We start from the raw sequence: 20,111 nt of genomic DNA on the forward strand, positions 1-20,111 counted from the left end.
GATGGGAAGAGCCATTGTAGCAATAGTTAATGCAGTACTTTCACATAATTCCTTGTGTGTGTGTGTGTGTGTGTGTGTATTTGCATATGAATGTGTAGGCATGAGAAGAATTATTAGTCCAGCAAGATGTGTAAGATGATGAGTTTTTTCCTGAGCTGGAGCTGTTGTGAGGGGAGTTCTATGTGATCTTGTGATACAGCTTCTCTGTCAGAATATATTTAAGGAGTTACAAGGCCTGGAGATGGTGATTAGCTGGTTGGGCAGTTTTGCAGATACTGTCTTTCTATTCTGGCTGAAGAAAATGGCTTGGTCTTTTTTTGTTGTGTTTTCAAATGAGATTGAGACAGATAAGGATTTAACCCAAATTGCTGAGGTGAAAGAGTCTCAAGGCAGACTGTATGGACAAAGCAGCTTTCCCAGAGAATGACTGCTTAAACAATTACACATCTGACCCAAATAAAAGTGCCCATTGGAAACTGCAAATGGAAGCACTTTCTGAATGTATGCCTTTCTGCAAACTGAACCTGAACTGGGATTTTTCTTTCTTGAGAAAGCTGTGTCTGAAAACAAATAGGTTTTTTGCTCTTGCTGCAAGGGTAGTGCATTAACACTGAGCCTCGTGCTTTATTATTCCAGCATTACATGTTTATCTGCCAGGTACTTGTCAAAGCAGGTTGCTCTGTGGACAAGGAAAGCAAAGGGAAAATGTAATTGTTAGCAAGGGAGACGAGGTCTGAGTTCTGGCCAGCACTTAAGTATCACCATGTCCACTGTGTCTTTGATTTTCTTTTAGCCTGTGTTTCTCTTTGCACAAAACTTGTAGCTCTTGTGATTCTGCACCCATAGAAATGCAGGCAATGGCAGTGGCCTCAGCAGAGGTATCTTAGGGACAGGGAAACCTGATGGAGCTGGTGGGGATATGAGGCACGAGCAAGTTGGTGATAGTCAAATGGCCTGGCCCTGATACCCTCAGCCCTGAGGCCAGCCCCTAGTCAGACACCCAACACAGCTTTGTGAACTTTATCTAGTGGGGCTGTAAAGAAACTTTGCCTCTGCAGGAGCTGTGTGCCTTGTCAGGTCACAGGAGGGCTCAAGGGGGTTTGATTTTGGGTGTCCAAGATGGTCCTAGCTGTTGTGAGTGCCTCAGTGAGGGATGGCCATTGGAGAAAGAGATGTGGGATTTGCTTTATTTCACAAGACTGAACAAACCCATGAAAACATGCAATCTCATCCTGTTTATCCATGCTGTCTTTATTTAAACTCTGGCTAGAGGTAATCATTCAAAGCTGCTCAAATTGCACTGGTGACTTCGGGAAAGTCACTGCCAGCACCAGCCTGGACACTGATGGACAATATGTTACAGCAGGAGTAAGTGTCAGTTCTCCACTCCCATTACTGCTGATGGTTATTATTGTCTTCTGGAAATCTCCCTCCCACTGATGGCTAATCAATGAGCTTGGCATCAGTCCGAAAGAAGTTGTAGGTCAGTAGTAAAACTGTGACCATTAGTAAGTTTGCCTTTTGTGCCAAATATTGCAGCATATTTCCCCACCTCCTCCCCAAATAGTCTGCTTATTGAATTGTTACTTTTTTGACACTAACAGATGGTTCCTAGTGGCTGGCATCTGCAATATTTGGGAACAGATTGATGAAATTGATAATGACCAGTTTCTGCAACAGATGGCTTATAGACAGATTTCGGTGTAAACTGACAATGTTACATCTAAAGAGAAGTTTCCAATGAACCCACACATTACAGCTATGATTACAACATTATTTAGACCCTGCAAAATGGATCTAAGCTTAGCATAAACACTATGTGGCATGTAAGACAAAGGTTAAGAAAGATTGATTAGATAATTAGCATTGCTTTATTAGCCTTTCACCACATCTGCAGGATGTTTTTGCATAAACATTCCCTGCCTAAAATTGCAGTGATAATGTTTTAATATTTATTATGTAGATAGGCAAGCACTCAATTTATTTTGTGAAATAGAGTTGCCTCAGATTTGCAAACTCTGCCTGACAGAAAATGATGCACAGCAAAATGAAGAAATAGCAAGAGTGAGCCCCATGCCTGGTGGGGTGGCAGCATGTTGGCTGCAGTTGTGGTTTTTCCAGCCTGCTCTCACTCACATGAGTGGAGCACTCACTTTGCAGCACAGACAGCTCTGGAGTATGACTATGGCTGCAGAATTGCACTTTTGTGTTAAGTAAGAGTTGTGTGAGGATGTTATCGTTTTTTCCTACCTTGATCAAGGACTCTCAACACTGTGAAATTATTCAAAGCTTGCCTAGACACCTTAATTTGTGCCCTCAGAGGTGCTGGAGCTGTGAGGCAGGTCAATGAAGGTGTGTGTGGTGTGTGCTCTTAATAAATTCACCTGCCTAAAAAAGTCCTGTCAGGTTTGCCCTGGGTAGACTCCATGTGGGTGACTCTCCAGTAGGAATGTATTTGGGTCTTTGCTGGTAAAGCTATTGATTGCAACCCTGGGTTGTTTCTCTAGCAGTGAGAGAAGTGAGATACCACAGATCACACCAGCACATGAGGAATCCAGTTTTTTGTTAGTACAATTGGTATCATGGGATGGGTTTGTTCATTCCCTGCAACTGTCTTTTTAAATCCAGGCACTATTCCTGTAGGCAAAACTGAAACAGTTTAACTAAAATGTGTGTAAACCCAAAGAAAACTGAAGGAATATCCCTTAGGAAATAGCAGTTCAAGTGGAAGTAGTTCCTCTGGTTGAACTGGACAAACAAACTTTAAAACTGGGCTGCATTAATGTAGCCAGGTAGTTTGGAATTACATGTTTTGTCAGTGTCTTACAATACAGAAATACATTTTAGGTGAGTTTTCTGTGCTCTCTGCCCTGCAGGAGCTACATGTCTGTACTGTCTCCCAACAGAATTTTATTTAAAAGGAATTTGTTTCTTCTTATTTAGCTTCCTTTTAAAATAAAAAACTGGTTTCTTTTAAACAGCTGCAGAAGTACAGGTGGCTATGACAGTGTCAGAGTCTCACAGGAGTAACAGCTTCAAACCCACCTTTTCTTTTTTTTCTGAATGGCAATTTCTCAGAGCCTTCTCCGAAGATACTCCCAGCTCTGGTTCTGATACAGACATTGTGATTGATGTGAGGTTTCATTGGCTTTGAGTAAATGTGATGGTTTGATGTCAACCTGGAACTGCATTGGTAAACACACAATCGAATTTTGCTGCAATTGTTTTTATCTACTCTCAAATTGTGGAAAATTGGTGTCCCCCAAATGAAAGTGAAGTACTAAAATTCTTGAAGCCCTTTAATTCTTTTTGTTCTTATTTTCTTTCTCTGTTATGTGGTTCCTCCAGTGTAGAAAAACAAAACCCTTGTGCAATACAAATGTATCCAAACACTAAGGTTAGTTTATTTACATAAATGCTGTTTCCCCTGCCTTCCTGAGATTATTTTCAGTGCAAATCACTGTTGCTTGAATGTGTGGTGCTTATAATGATTTAAAAGCTATTATGGCTTCTGCTCCAGGGGATGATCTACTTCTGCAGCAATGCCCAGAGAAATGTTCTGCTTCCTAATTGTTGCTCAAAGGCAGCTAATTTGCCTTTTTTTCTGGTGTCAGGTGAAATGAGGCATGCTTGCTTGATTTTTATTTAATCTGGATTACTTGGAGTAGGCAGAGTGGGGCAATGGGGATGGTTGGTGTGAGTGAAGGACACTGCAGGTATCTCCCAGCACCTCTGCACCATTGTCAGGGACATTGGGGTGTCCCTCCAGGGAGAGAAAGGCTGGAGGCATTTCTGCCCTTGCTGCTTGTGAGACTGCTCAATGCCAACCTAGGTTTGGGCTCAGAGGAACTGTTGCCTCTAGGTCCACACTCCTGAGAATGTCCCATCCTGGGACTCTTTATGTTTATTCCTGTTATTTTGCTTTCTCATGGGTTCTGACTTCCCACACCCCCAGGAAAGTGTTTTCAGCAGACATCTACCCTTGGTGGAGGTGGCTGGGACATGTTCCTGGCACTAAAGATATATTCCTTCCCTTGGTTGATCAGGATTTAAGGAAGCCTTGGTTTATTCCAGGTATCATGCATTTCAGCATGTTACTGACCATGCTTGTTTCTGGTGACTTATCCCATATCATCACATTATGAGGCAGATTATTCTTTAGTTTGATGAAGGGAAAACAGTTGAAGGATTGGCTGAAAACCTCCTATGACACTGAGAGTATTTTTTTCACTTGTAAAACCAGCAGAAGATACGTGGGATTTCACATCGTTTATGAGCCAATGATCTAACATCATCTTTGCAATACAGGATTAAACTCAAAGGTGTTTCTTCTTCCTCCTATATTCTAAGCACCAGATTCTTCTTTCTGTTCTTATCAGATGGCAGGCTGGGAAACTCATGACCAGAGGCAATGGGAAAGAGGTTGATTTTCAGGAAGAATGAGAGAACTTCTGTCAGTAATCACCTCCTGCTGTAGAAACAAAGCCAACAAAAAAAAAAAACCAGGCTTGCCTAAGGCATCAGTGCTGGTTGTAATGCTTTTGCACAGTTGGGCTTTTGAAAGAAAATATATAGAGCAAAAAAAGGCTCATTTCAGAAAAATGTTCACAAATAAGATGTTGGCTGAAAACTATGGCTAATGCCCAGTGTTCCTGGGTATGTGTTGGCTTGTGTGGTGGCCCCAGAGCTACAGGTAGTGTCACCCAGGTATGACACACTGAGATTCAAATGAGGCTTCTCCTCTCTCACATCCTCACATTCACATGCATGTTCACACAGTCCCTAGTACTCAAAGGAGGTTTGAACCACAGGAAAATAACAGCAAGAAAGTGCATCAAGTCTGGCACATAAGAAATTTGGGCTTCAATAAAAAAAACTTGAGGCATGTTGCTGTAATGAATATTGAACTGTTTTCTGGACTCCTAATAGACACCTTCAAAAGGGGCATATTAAAAGGGCAGCCAGTTCCTATTACTTTTAGCAGATTTCATGGTCTGCTTTCAGGCTATTGCAATGAATAACAAAAATAAAATATTCATTCTATTTTCCTATTTGCTTTTTCTAACCTCCTGAATCCCTAGAGCACTGTGGAATTGAAATGCATCTCTGATTGATAGCAGCAAGAAAGCAACTGGAAGTCAGTTTTAAATTGCTCTAAGTGCAAGATTTATAATTTAAAAAAAGATATGTAAAGAGCATTGTTTCTGGTTAGAGAAGGAATTTATGATTTTAATATGCAAATGGCAAGTAGCAGCTCAGGAAAACAGAGTGGGTCTCAACAGGAAATTCACCTAGATTTTCCTGCAGGCTGAGGCACCAAGCAGACCTTGGTCATGCTTGGTAAAGCCACATTGGAAGAACTTGCATGACCAAGGGTTTTAGGGACAAATCACTTCTGGGAAAAGCCACTGTTGTACAGAATATTTCACTGAAACAGGTGTTCCAGTAAAAGCTCAAGAGCCCTTGAATGGGAGCCAGCTTTTCTGTGTTTATTAGTATCAGACTGATTTCTTTTTGCCTCTGTATTGGTCTATATGGGTACCAGACACCTCTTGGTATGTTTATTCCTATAGAAAATGTGTTCACATTTATAACCAAAAGGACTTGGGCAATAAGAAATTATTCTGATAATTCAGATTTCTGTTTTTCATATCCTGCTGTCCTACAGCTTCTGAAGGGGCAGAAAAAAAGGCCCATTTCCCTCTCCAGTGCCCTTGATATGCATAATCAATAAATGCTATTGGCTGCACTTCCAGTGTCTCAGAAACGGATTTGCTTTAGATCTACTAGGGCAGTGGAACTTAATTAGCAATTGATTATTAAGGGAGTTCACTGGTGAGTAACAGCAGTTTTATATGTATAACTTCATCTGTGTATGAAATGTGATTCACAAGCATCGATATTTTTATTTTTTTTTAAAGCCTCACTGGGACACAACTTGGTTTGTAACATGTACCCCTCAGGGCTCTCCTTCCTGAGCATCCTGGGCAGTGTTTGCTGATGGATCAACTCCCAGAGGGTGAGAGGGACCTTGCAGGGATGAGTCCTGACTGGGAGGGATGTAGCAGAGCTCTGGGACAGGTTTTCCAGCAATGAACCCAAGTGTTCTCACTGCCCTGTGCACTGTGCACGGGGACTCTGAGGGAGTCACCAGGCTGGCATAAAATAACTGCCTTTCAGATGTGGAAAAATGCAAATGCTGAATTTGTCACAGGTAAATGAGGCTTCTCTGGCTGCAGCTGAGCAGTGGCTGAGCTGTGTTGTTGCTCCACAAACATAGTGCCCTCCATACTCCTCCTAGGAAGGCTGAAAAGAGGGGTGAGCCCCCCAGAACCAGCACCCTGGTGCTCAGCTCTATCCTCACAAAGGTTATGTGGGCTCATCTGCCTGCTTTAACTTTTGTGCCCTTCACCCTCCTCTGCTCCCCATGTCCTATCACTTCCCTCAGAAGAAATCTGCTCTGCTCCCTTATCTCCTTCCACTTGCATCATGGGTTTATTTGCTCTATGTGCATATATATTTTACTGTTTTGTCTCCATCATTTTGTCTCATGGGACTGCATTTAGTACTGTCTTACTCGTTTCTTTTTATGCTCCCTACATCCAGAATTGCTCAGTATATCACCAAATATCATCCTGTCGCTCTTTCCTATACCAGTTTACTACTGCTGTTGTTTCAGGCTGTGGCTCTGCCTAAACAAGGAGATGGGTAAATTATCCAGAGGGTTCATGTCACACCTCCCACCACCCTCTGGCTATGAGGCATGCCATGTTTTCTCTGGACATTAAATGTTCTTTTCCCACCAAGTCCTATAGGATAAAAGAAGGAGTTGCTTACAACAGAGTAAGCTTAAGGTGACAGAAAACCAGGAGTGATTTACCCACTCTATCTACTTTTATTTATAACTTGTGTCTTCCCTCCTGATGGGGGAAAAAGGGCGTTTTGACTTTCCATTTCTGGATTATAGAGCGAAGGGTCAAACCCAAGTTTTGACTTGATGGTCCCATGACCTGAAACAAAGTGACAAGTGGAGCAAAATGACAAATTACAATTTGAAAGTTTGCAGGTGTCACTGAGTGTAAATTGGGCACAGAAATTGATTTCATGGTAATTGCCTCTTATGTTGAAGTAAAGAGCCTGAGCAACTTATTCAGAGCTTCAGTAATTTTGGGCACCTACATTTCTTCTTAGACCTGCAAAGTAACAAGTATATTTTGTATGCAATAGCCCTATGTTCTCAGTTGCAAGGAACTAACATGAAGTTGCTGCCCACGACCAGCAGCATCACTAAAGCAAGGCAAAAAGTGTTTTTTTTACCATTTATGTTGACAATTTGCATCACTGTGCACCTTTTCAAAGACCTTGAAGATTTAAGGTCAGGGTTCACAGGGCTCTGAGCATCCTGTTCTAGTTGAAGACATCCCAGCTCATTGCAGGGGCTTTGGAAAGGTCCCTTCCAACCCAAACTATTCTATGATTCTTATTACCATTCTAAAAAAATGCATTAAAAGCTCCCATGGGAATTCATAGCAGAAAGAAGGAGTATCAGCAAGCTCTCTGTGGCAGGGTGATGGCATTTTGTCTTCCTGATAACATCCCTTCAGTCATGGTTCAGGGCAGTGTGACCAACTCCTGCTCAGTAAAACCTTTTGTGTTGGTTTTGGAGTGCCTGGAGCAGGAGCAGAGCTCCTGGGCATAGGGTACTGATTGCTGTTCCTTGTCTTACTGGAGAGGACTCTGCAATTCCACATCCTGTGTGGGCAGAGCCAAGCATTTTTACCAGTGATGACGGTGTTCCTGCCAGTTAGTTGTGCTTCTAGATCCAAAATAGCTACACATGGAAGGTGGGAAAGAGCCTGGAGCTGTGTCCCAGCCTATGGATATGTGTGTTGGGGAGCAGGCAAGGAAAACAGCTGCATTATCATGGGGGCTGCTAATATTAAGCAACTTCTAATGTCTTCATTTCCAAAACTACATATTGTTCCTCTCTTTATCTCAAAAATGTAAATATTTCAATTTATTCTAAGAGTCTGGAAAACAGAAGTTATTGTCAATCACAAACTTCCTCTACTTGGCTACCCACTAGGTGATACTAAAGAAAAAAGACATTAGCACTTTTCTGAGTGGTAACCTCTGAGCATGACAGATGTTTGTGCTGGGGGGTGTGATGGCAATCACAGCAGAGCTGCAACTTTAATTGCCAGGCTCTCTATGAAACACAGCATAACTCCCTTTGCAGAATCTGATACCGTGGCAAATGTATCTAGTGAAAAGATTTTCTTAAGTAGATAAAATAGGTCATATATTTTTAAATGGTAAAGGATGTTTTCATTTGTTAAATAGTGTTTCCTGTTTTCAGTCATTTAAGAGGATTTCCATCATGCAAATTGGATCCTGAAAAAAAATCCCCCCAACTCTCACATTATGAATTTATCTCTGTAACTGTAATAAAATCTTCATTTTTGCTCCATTTAACACAGCAGGTTCAAAGAGCTATTTAGCATGACAAGGATAAATCTGTGTTTGCTGTTCACAAAATAGGTCAAATGTATTAAATAAAACCTGCTCTAATGTGACTTAATCACCAGACACTAACTTTACTGTATGAAATACTGAGACTTCTTTGGGAGAACAGATTAGGAGGGGAGAGTTTTATGAAAGAACTGCCTCACCCATGGTACCCAGTGTGACTAGTGCAGCTGTCTGCAGACACTGACATATTTGTCTTTCCTTCATGGCCTACAAAAATTTCTTTTATATTCCCCAAACAAAATATCTGGGGTGGAAACAGATGTAATATAGTTTGGGGTCAATACTTTGGCTCTTGCCATACCTGGGAGATGACTGATGGGCAGCCAAGAAAGGGCTGTTGGTTACAGGGACTTCAGACCATTCCCTTGGCCACATCTAGGGATGCACTTAGGCAGGTGCTTGATTCAAAGGTCACAAAGCATCTAAAGTACATCAGGCTGCTGATGCCTGACCCTGAGAGGCACAAAAATCACAATCAGATGAACCAGCTGTATCATAGCAGATTCAGCTGAACCTGTATGATAGTTTTAAAAGTGGCTTCAGATGCAGAGTGCTCAGTTTTGGAAACAGTTCAAGTGCACCAGGAACAGCTGTTTGACCTTCTCCAGGAATGCAGTGAAGTACTGCAGCTGTTGGTTGGGTGTTTGTTTCTTGCTTTGTTTTAAAGAATTTCAGTGTAGATTTGTGTTTGGTGGGTGCAGTGACCCCTGCCATCCACAGTACAGCCTCATCATCCCAGCCCTCAGCTACAGCTATAGGAACCTGCAGGTATCTCTTACTGGTTACTCAGGGAACTGGGAATTGCTCTGATCCCTGCCCAGGGCTGTGGGTAGAGAGCTCCAGGCTGTGCTCCAGGGATGCTTTGCTGGAGTTAGAAACATAGGGTGTGTTGGAGGATGAAGAGTCCCTAGAAAGAAAGCTCCTTTCTGTCTGCAATAGCCTTATTCTGTGTGGAAGGGGAGACAGTGAAAAGCCTTTACTCTTCAACATCAGAGCAGTTGGCAAGACAACTTACAGCAAAGCCCAACCCAGCTCATGTGTACAGAAAATGGTCTTTATTCTGGGGCAAAAGTCCACAGCACAGACTGGTTGGGCTCTCAGAACCTGCAGGTTGGGCTTGGGACAAAGTGCTGGGGAGTCACAGGGACCTGCTGAGATCAATGAGTGTGATTTAGCAATTAATTTTCAGCTGCCTTCACAGTTGTGGACATGTACAAATGGAACTGATGGAGTTTCCTTTGCCTGCTAAAGGAAGCATGAAGCAAATTCTTTTATGTCCAAAGTTTGTAGTAGAGCCATGAGGGACTTCTAATTAGAGAGCTAATGTGCACTTTCCCAGTGATTAGGTAAACACATTTTTTTGTTATTTATAATAGCTTCTATCACATGGATTCAACTAATTACAAAAACTTCCCCTGTAGAAACCATTTACAATTTTAATTCCAATTATTTTTTGATAATTCAGAAACATATTTCCTACTACTCATCAGAAAACAGAAAGTTAATCCGTTCATTACCAGGCTGAAAGGCTGAATTGAAACCAACAATGGATTACAAAGTCAGACTGAAGGTGAAAAGCAGGAGTTTGCTGTGAAGAAAGTTGAGGGGGTGTGGGAATAGCTGTAAAACCCCCAATAACATATTGCTGAGAAAAAGGAATCCTTTGCAGAGCTGAAAAAAAAAAAAAGGTGGTGGTACATTTGCAGCCTGAATACTCCTATGTCGAATGAGGCCTTTGGTAATGGCACAGTCAGGGACACATGTTAACCCAAAATATCCTCAGAAATTTCTGCAGCTGGAAAGTCTATTCCCTGGGCAGGGATCAGCTTCCAGTAATGTCAGATCCCCACTGACTCACATGGGTTAAATTAATCTGGATATGAAGAAGACCTGTGGCTTGTATTAGAATCATAGAATCATAGAATTTTAGGGTTGAAATGGACCTTACAGATCATCTAGTCCCAACCCTCTGCCATGGACAAGGACACCTCCTCACTAGACCAGGTTGCTCAAGGCTTCATCCAACCTGGCTTTGAACACTTGGGACATCATATTAGGAAGAGATTTTTTACTGAGAGAGTGGTCAGGCATTGGAATGTGCTGCCCAGGGAGGTGGTGGATTCACCATCCCTGGAGGTTTTCAAGCTGAGACTGGATGTGGCACTTAGTGCCATGGTCTGGTGACCACAGTAGGGTTGGACTTGATGATCTTGGAGGTCTCTTCCAACCTGGTTGATTCTATGATTCTAAGTATCTGACTGTTTTTCAGAGGGAGGTGATCATGGATAAAACTTCCCATGATTTAGAACAACTAGTTTTGGAGAAAGGAAAAAAAATAATCTCTTGGGTATGAGTGGTCTGTTGCCTTCTGAGGCAATCACTCTGTTGGAAACTGTAGGCATCTGTGATGTGATAGCTTTCCTTTAAAAACCTTTTGTTTGAACTCAAAACTCAGAAGGACCAAAGGTTCCAATTACTTTCTTAAGCACTCTGGGATGACAGTGAATTTTCTGTGATTCCTTCTGATTCAACAAATACAGGTCAGGTCTTCTCTGTATCCATGTCCTTAAGTTAGATGTTTTCAGTGGAGCTGCACTGATTTACAGCCCTGGCCAAAAAGCAAATACATTTCTTTTTACCTAAATGACCTTTTTTTAATGTCCCCCATCTGGGAATTAAACATCCCATCTGATCTCCCATTTGTAATTTTATTACATGAAGCTGTAAGGCATGCACAGCCTTTTTTTCTCTCAAAGTGATTATGCTCTTTGTTACGCAGAGTCATATAAAATCCCAGAAAATTTGCCTCTGCCTCCCAATTTTGTATTACAAACTCCAGATTTAGAGCCCTATAAAACTAGTTTATTGAATTCAGTGTGGGAAGCTGTGATTTCTGTACATAAATACTTTCAGAATTATATTCTTACTCTCTCTCATCTTCTCCAAATATTTACTTAAATACATTTTTTGAAAGATAGTTTCAACCATCACAAATGAATTGCTGCCTGAAGTGGGTTTGACAAGCCATGAATGCATCATTTTGGTCAGAAAACACAACATGTTTTAGTTTGAAATGCATCTTGCAAGGCAGGTGTGTGTGTGTCTTCTGAAGGAGCACACTCAGAAGGTGCAGCTCAGTCCATGTTTCTTACCTGACAGGGAATATTTGGGAACCCTCTGTCCTGTGCCTGGGGGACTGAGACACCTTGGCAAGGGAATTGTCAGGGAGCAAGGCAGAGACAGGGAGGAAAAGGAGGGAAATGAAGGATGTTTCACATGAGCACAATGGGGCAGATTTGACCTTTCAGTCCTTTAAAGACACTCATTGATCTCAGCCAGTTCTGTGAAGGCACCAAACCCATCCAGCAGCCTTCACCTTTCCTGGACATAAAAAAAAAAAAAGGTTGAGTGAACACCTATTGTCTCACCACTCCACCCATTTCACCCCCTCCCTGAAAGAGTACTCAGTCCTGCTCTTGTAGGTGGCTTTTTTCAAAGTCAGCCTGGAGATAATTACTACATCTCTGGTTAATAGTACAGCACTGTCTATTTCTCTGGGGTTTGCTGAGGAGGAGCCTGATTTGCTTTCAGCAATGAGCTCAGACATGGCTGGTTTAGACCCTGTTAGCACAAATCCTTCCCTGCAGCCTGGGCAGAGTAAATCGGATCATGGCAGTAAAACACCCTGAGGCAGCAGGAGTTCAGTGATGGAAACCATGGAGGAAAGTGGGAGTAGGGACTGCAGCAGAGATGAATTTCTGCTGAATATTGGGCCTCAGAACCCAAGGGTGAAGAGATTTCCTCTGGGCCAGATTCAGCACTTCTGTGCATACTGTGCCATGTCCCAGCAGACTCTCGTTCCCTTTGTCATGTTCCATGGGTCTGCAAATGACCCTCTGATCCTAAAGTCCTTTTTTCTTCCCTCTTCCTTCTCTGGTGGTGGGATGATACAAAAATGATGTTTAGCCTGGAGAAGAGGAGGCTCAGGGCAGACCTTATCACCCTCCCCAACTCCCTGACAGGAGGTTGGAGTCAGGTGGGGGTTGGTCTCTTCTCCCAGGCAACCAGCAGCAGGACAAGAGGGCACAGACTCAAGCTCTGCCAGGGGAGGGTTAGGTTGGATATTAGGAAGAGATTTTTTACAGAGAAGAGTGCTCAGGCATTGGAATGTGCTGCCCAGGGAGGTGGTGGATTCACCATCCCTGGAGGTTTTCAAGCTGAGACTGGATGTGGCACTTAGTGCCATGGTCTAGTGACCACAGTAGGGTTGGACTTGATGATCTTGGAGGTCTCTTCCAACCTGGTTGATTCTGTGAAAACTGGGAGGATGGTTAATGTCACAGTTTGGAGGTGCAGAGTGGTAATTTTAGGCTGAATATTGCTGGTATTTCCTGAGGGATGCTGGATTCATGAGACTTGTGCTAGAGAGCCAGACCTCAGCCTGGCTCATCCCTGTCACCTAATGAGCATGGAAAGGAGACAAAGTACTGGATCAACACTTGCAAAGTGTTTTTCAGCACATCTCCTGCATTCAGCTGGCCTAAGGAGCTGTATAAAGCCATGGATGTGTTAAAGCACTGCAGTGGCTTACACAGGCATGAGGAGCAGCTGGTCTACACTTGCCAAGCTTTGGCCCTGGGATTTAGACCACTAAGAGAGCAAATACCAGCAAATGTGTTTGTCATCACTTCAGCTTTTTGGAGAGCCACCATCACAGGAGATGCCAGACTGCCTCAGTAAATGAATAAAGACAGGTAGCAAGTCCTGGAGCAAAGCACACTGGATGATTTCCTTGCAGGATGGTGAGAGGGTCTGTGCTTTTTGGCTTTCATCTCTGAAGAGCCAATCCTCCTGTGTCATGAGCCTGTAAAGCTCTAAATGCAAAAGCCAGACAGCAGGGAAAAAACCAACCCTCACTGCTATTAATAAGCAAAGGGACTGACGAGACTGGAGCTGAGGGAGTGCATTAACAGACCTCCTGAGCAGAGAAGCCTCTTTGTGGCTGCACTTTGCTAGAAAGGATCCATTTGCTTCCCAGTCAACCCCAGTGATGGGCAGGCAGGGCTTTGTCATCCTTGTCATTAAAGATTGCTCCGAAGGGAACAAACACCATGTCTGAGGTTTGCCAGAGCCAACAAGGCTTAGTGACCCTTCCAACCCACTGAAGGTTTTTTATCAGCTTCCTAAGTGACCCAGTAATCCTAGTTGGTGGGGGAGCAGCACTAAGGGAGCACATATAATTTCCAAGAGTTTCTAACACTCCCCTGGGAGGAGGAAAACTGCACCGAGAGCTGAACCAACGTGAACCTGATGAGCAGGTCAGTAAATGCTGCTAATGTGCATATTGCATGTGTGAGTACAAGTCTTCACAGGAAAAAGCTTCACAACTTTGTATTCTCTGCCCTAGAGTCACTGTCATCTTAAGATTTTCTGCAAAGATGAAAACAAATCACGCTGCCAAAAAATCATGCATTAGAAACAAATTATTCTCTCTAAATGGATCTTGGCAATATAATTTATAAACTTTGAGTATGTGAAATAATTGAAAAAGTAGGGTGGGGACATGCAGGATAAATGACTAAAATAAGAAAGTAATGAACATGTGTAAATAAAAGCCACAATCAATAAATATAAATTACAGTGTGACAAACTGTAAATAATCAGAGCATTTCAGGCCTGAAATGTGATCCTTCTTCAGGGAAAACTTGTGTTAGAAAAATCTGCAAAAGCCTTTGAGAAGAAAACAAGGAGAGACGATGTTATCTGGACTCCCTGAAATGGCAAACACGATGGATTAGCCCCTGGATTCATTACTCAAGGTCTTCACCAGCAGTGTGGAAGTAAGACATGTTACCAGCCCACTTCCTCCCTCCACCCCAAATACAAATAATCCTGGCAGGAGTGATGTCTCCAGCCTTTCTCACACTGATGCAGACAGAATGAAAAAATAGGGATAGCATTTTTCTTCCCTAATTTAGCCATTTTGAAGGGGCTTTTGAAGGCTAACTCTTGTCTCTTGATTCACTTTCCTCCTCCCTCCCCAGTGTCTCAGGAATCCTTATGATATTCAGAGAAATAAACACTCATTGTCCCTAGCTACTTTTGCAGATGCACATATCAAGGGAGTTTTTTGTCTGCCATGCAGGATTTTAACCCATCTCTGTTTCCAGGTCCTAAATCCTTTCCAGATCCTGGGGATTAAATTCTCATCAAGACCAGCCCATGCCAAGACTCTTCAGAGTGAGCAGGACTGCAGCCTGAATTAGGGATGAGGCTCAGCCTCTGCTGCTGAGGGTATAAAGCAGCCAGAGATCAGCACTGAGGATGGACTGAGGAGATTTGGGATGGATGAGAGCTGGTGGATTTACAGTCTGGCGTCCTGACTGACTCTTGACTTCTGAAAATGAAGGTGTGGGATGACAGACCTTTGTTTGCTGGTTCAGAATATGATTTCTTTGTCTCAGGACATCTTTAACTCCTTGCACAGAGCACAGCAGGAAGGTTCCTGCTCACCTGCCCACTGTGGGTAGACTAAATTCCTGAGTGAATCATAGAAGCACAGGATGGTTTGGGTTGGAAGGGATCTTAAAGAACATTCTGTTCCAACTCCCTTCCATGGGCAGGGACACCTTCCACTAGACCAAGTTACCCCAAGCCCCATCCAACCTGCCTTGAACATTTCCAGGGATGGAGCAGCCACAACTTTTCCAACCTGTGCCAGTGTCTCACCAACCTCACAGGATAGAATTTCCTCCTAACACCTAATCTATCCCTATACTCTATCAGTTTGAAACCATTCCACCTTATCTTGTCACTCCATGCCCTTGTCCAAAAACCCTCTCCAGCTCTCTTGGAGTCCCCTTAGGTACTGAACGAGGCTCTAAGGTCTCCACAGTGTCTCCTCTTCGCTAGGCTGAACAACTCTACTTGCTGTAAATGCAAGTAGGTTAGGACTGGGCTAAAAATTTTGTTAGTGGACAGATTTGAAGGGAAGTATTTGCTGCTCTCTGACTGAAGTTCATTTGGAAAGCACCCTCAGGAACAGTGTTTAAGGCAAAGATTGCAACCTCCACCTTGCTGCTGGCTTATAGATGATATCACGTGGTAAAAGTGCATCGTGTTCCATGTCTGGAGGTAATAAGAAGAAAAGAAATGACATTAAAATGCAAACTATTGTCAGTAGTTATTTCTGTGGAAAGTCCATTTCCATTTAATAGCACAGAATCCATCATGTTATGCCTTATTTCAGCTGTGATGGCTCCCAAGAAAAGCTGTAGGTCACCTCGTGTCGAAGGCAGTGCCTTTGAGAAGAGCTCACAGTGCAGTTTTCAGGTAGCAGGGGGGAGGGTTGATTTGCTACTGTATTTTATAGCCATGCCAGCACTCATCCTTCACCAAAAGTGGTAGAAAAATGTCACTAAGTAAAGCTAACTGTGGGGCTCTACCACTTGGAGCAACATGAGTTGGGGCTGGTGGAGTAAAGCAAGAGAGTGCCAGTCCTGGCAAGGCATGTAGAAGGGATAAATGGATGGGAGTTTTGAAATTTTGGGGTACAGGTGTTCACCCAGTGATCCTGCATCTCTACAGCAGCCCAGGAGCCCCATTAAGATAATGCTATGCCATGACTTGCCCTGCAGAGTCTGGGGGAGATGGAGCAGCCACAATACCCTGATTTTAATGTAACCCTACAGGCAACAGTTTGGGACATAGCCTTGCTCCAGTTTAACAGAGGATTTCATGAGACTCAATTAGCAAGGTTATTAATTAATCAATTATGTAAAACAGATGAGCAATCCGATATCCTGTTCTACAGCGATACAGCTCTTTGTTAAAACTTAATTAACACACAGGCTTGGGGACAAAATAAAAAAAAAAAAAGGAAAAAACCCCCAAATCCTACAGAAGAATCAGTGAGAGAGAATGATTCCAACAGAGGATGGAAACTGGGCTGGAGTCCAGACAGGATGCCAACCCTGCTCTGAGAGGATAGCAGAGTTATTTTGGGTAGGTTAACAACCAGCCTGATGTTTGTCTTCACCACTACAGCCAGCTGAGCCAAACTGGGCTCTTCTGCTGCCAAAATAAATCTGTGGTAATTCCTTCTGTGTAACTACTCAGTGCCCACCTTTCCAAGGTGGCTGGCACTGTGCATGGCAAGGGAGGCATTTAGGAGATGTGTTTATGTGCATCCCATCTCCTCTTGCCACACCAGCAGCGATTGCAGGAGAGGTGCAGGGGTAAGTTGCAGCTTTCATGTCTCCAGCAACCACCAAAACTCACTGCAGGTGTTGGATTCTTATGTGACTTGCACCAAAAGCAATGGGAATATTGATCTTTTGTAATAGCCCCTTGTAACCCACAGTATTTCAATAGCCTGCATTAATCTGTGCAACTCTACATCTTGTTACAGTCTCAGTTTTATTTAATTTTACTTTAGGCTAGTAGCTATTTAGGTCAATTCTTTGCCAGTTGTGATAAATTGATACATCATTTGTGATATGTCTGTGCTCCTGCTTGTACAGACTCTTACCTGAACATGTTGGCATTAACCAGATTTGTGCTATTCAGCGTAGAAAAATCAGCATCAAACCTGCAAGTCTCTCAAAACCTGCAAATAATTTTAGAGGTTATATGCTTTCAAAGCTTATATCAATGTGCTTATGGACCTTTCCTTTAGCAATATGCTCTGTGGTCGATTTTGCCACGTTTAAGGGCCAGATTGCAAGTGTATTGGCTGGGAATGGATGTAGAGTCATGCTCCAGCAATGATTTTTATTGAGTAACTGTAGATGAGAAAAAGCAGTTACTACCTGGCAAAGACCCTGCATTTTAAGTTTTCTTTACAAACTCTCTCTGCCCGAGCCTTTAGCATGGAATTGCAGGAATTTATAGTGATATGTGAAAGAAGTTGATACTCAAGACCAGTGGCTGCCAGAGACTGTATTTCTTTCTAAAGCTGCTGTCAGAGAGGAGTTTCTTGCACAGCTACAGCAGGGAGGGTGTCTGCAGAGCCCTGAATGCTCACACCAGAGCTTTTACATCCCTCTGCCTCACTGCTGGGCTCACAGACTGCTGGCAGCATCAGAATTTCCTTCTGGCTGTGCTCTTTCCTTCCTCCCAGAGTGCCACTGTGTGGTTCATGAGGTTTTAATCCTTGTTTGCAGGGATTCATTTCAAGCAGTTACCAGATATTGTGCCCAGGGGACAGGACCAGCCCAGCCTGTAGCAGGAACCTGCCACTGAAGTTTGAGGGAATTTTCCACTGAAAAAACAGTAGGTTCAGTTCTGGAAGAAAGAGGTAGGATTGTTCTATCCATACTCAGGGGGTCTGTCTCTCTCATTCACAGCTTACCTAAATCTATTTGTTTCAGCCTTATTTTTTTTCTCCCAAGGCTGATAAAGCTTCTTCTTTGCTCTACCTCCCCACCCCTTCTGCAAGAGCTGGTCCAATTCCAAAACTGGGAGTGCTCAGAAAGTGAAAAGCTTATTAATAGCTCTCTGCCTCTTTTTCATCTATTCAAAGAGTTGTACAGTGTGCAAAGCTGTTGTGACATGATTTTTCTTTTTTAATATCTCACCTTTCGAGTGTCAGTGTTTAGGGAAAAATGAAACTAATCATCAGTGAAGGCTGTAATGCTACTGTTTTATAGCTGGTGGGAAGCTCAACAGAACATTTTGTAAGAGAGGAAATAAAAGAGAGAAGGGAAGAGGGTGAGTGTGTGTAAGTATTTGCATGTATCTCACATTGGAGGTTTCACGGAACAAGCCAAGAAGAGTAATAAAATAATATTAGTAAGATAAGGAAAATGTATATTAGAAAATGGGAAAATAGGACATTTTTTGTAACTTTGTCTTGTGTGCCCATTTCCATGCAGAGGTGCCCAGTCTGGCAGATTTTACTGAGGATGCAAAGTAGAATATTGGGATGTGGATGGACTCCACTGTCCACCAGGTAAGAGCCATCCCTGCTATCATTTTACCTTAAGCCTAAACTGACCTTTTACTATTGCTGGAGCAACATTTCAGCCACAGAGACTCTCCAGTAAGGAAACAAAGGCTGTATCCCCTGGCAGTCAGTTCATGGAAATTACTTCAAGATTCTTCTTGAAAATAGAGAACAGAATCATGGGAAAGCTAAATATAAAGCAATGCAGCTTATCATGGCATGACAGGTGGGATATAATAATCTACCACGAGTATTTTCATGTATTAAACCCAAGTACAGTGTTTAGCTCAGTACAAGTTGTTACAGGAGAGAATAGCATAGTACAGGTGATAAAACACCAGATGAACCTTATATTAGGCATGGTAGTAATTCCCAGGAGTGGATATCCCAAAACTATGGGAGTCTAAAGACAGCAATGTCTAAAGACAGAATCTGCATATGCTATATATACACACACACATTTGTAAATAGAAGAGAGGTGTGTGTAGCTATGAATGTGTAATACAAACCAAAGCTTTCAAGATGCCTGAAATTTGAAAACTAGAAGGGATATTAAAAGGAAAAGAGAACTCCAATCATCAACCCTTTCTGCCAAGTAAAATTTCATTTGCAGGTCACACAGCTTTCAGCTTCAGATTTGGTTTGTCTCCTCCCAGTCTTCAGTGCCACACGCAGCATCTCATGTCTGGAACAGCTGAAACACTTCAGCATGGAAGATCAAACACTTCAAAGAGTCTCAGAGTGGTTTTGGAAAGGGAAAACCCATTTGTTCTCCTAGTCAGGTAAGGTGACATACTGGAAGTGATGTGTGGTATGCACACTAAGCAAAAACTAACAAATGCAGGTAAAAAGAACAGAAATTTCAGGCAGGTTCTGACCCTTGATGACACAACTCAGCCAATGCTCTATGTTATAAATGTTTTACCTGGTGAGATGATAATTGCCCAAATGTCTGAAAATAGGTTTCATGCTTTCATGTGGGACTTTTAATATTTCACATATAGAGGAAAGATGATGAAATAACAATTTTAACTCTGTAATTAGCACTGCAATAATGTTGGCTGTTTAAATTAGTTAATAACATTAAAGAGGACCTCTAATTTAATGACAGAGACACAAACCCAGGTATTTCTAAATGAGAGTGACTTCCCATCAATTGTATTTAATATAATTTTGCCTTCATTCATTGTGTGGATAATGGCTACTGTAGAGTGTGGCTGTGTCTATGGAATTGTCCTGGATAACTTCAGAAGATACAGAAATACATGACAATTCACAAACTGGGGAGGAAATATAAATGAAAGCTTCTCCTTCTGCCCCTGCTAGTCCCTTAAAATCAATTTTAATATAATTTGAAAAGTTCTGATTTTGGTACAGTTGTTCCATTCAGTTTGGTGTCATTTCTGTTACTAAAATAGAGGTTCCTGGAGACCTTACATTAACTTCACAGACTACAGCTGACACTGAACAGAGGTCTAAGTTATACAGCAAACATAAAGGACCACCCATTTCCATGTATGATTAAATGCTGACTCAGGGTACTGCAGCATTTTCGATGGCCAAAGTTGAATAAAATTCAGGACAGGCAATAAGGAATCGCAGACAAATTAAAATTTATTGAGACAGACAAAAA

Source organism: Acanthisitta chloris, unplaced genomic scaffold (assembly GCF_000695815.1).
Source record: "Acanthisitta chloris isolate BGI_N310 unplaced genomic scaffold, ASM69581v1 scaffold3839, whole genome shotgun sequence".
Taxonomy (NCBI): domain Eukaryota; kingdom Metazoa; phylum Chordata; class Aves; order Passeriformes; family Acanthisittidae; genus Acanthisitta; species Acanthisitta chloris.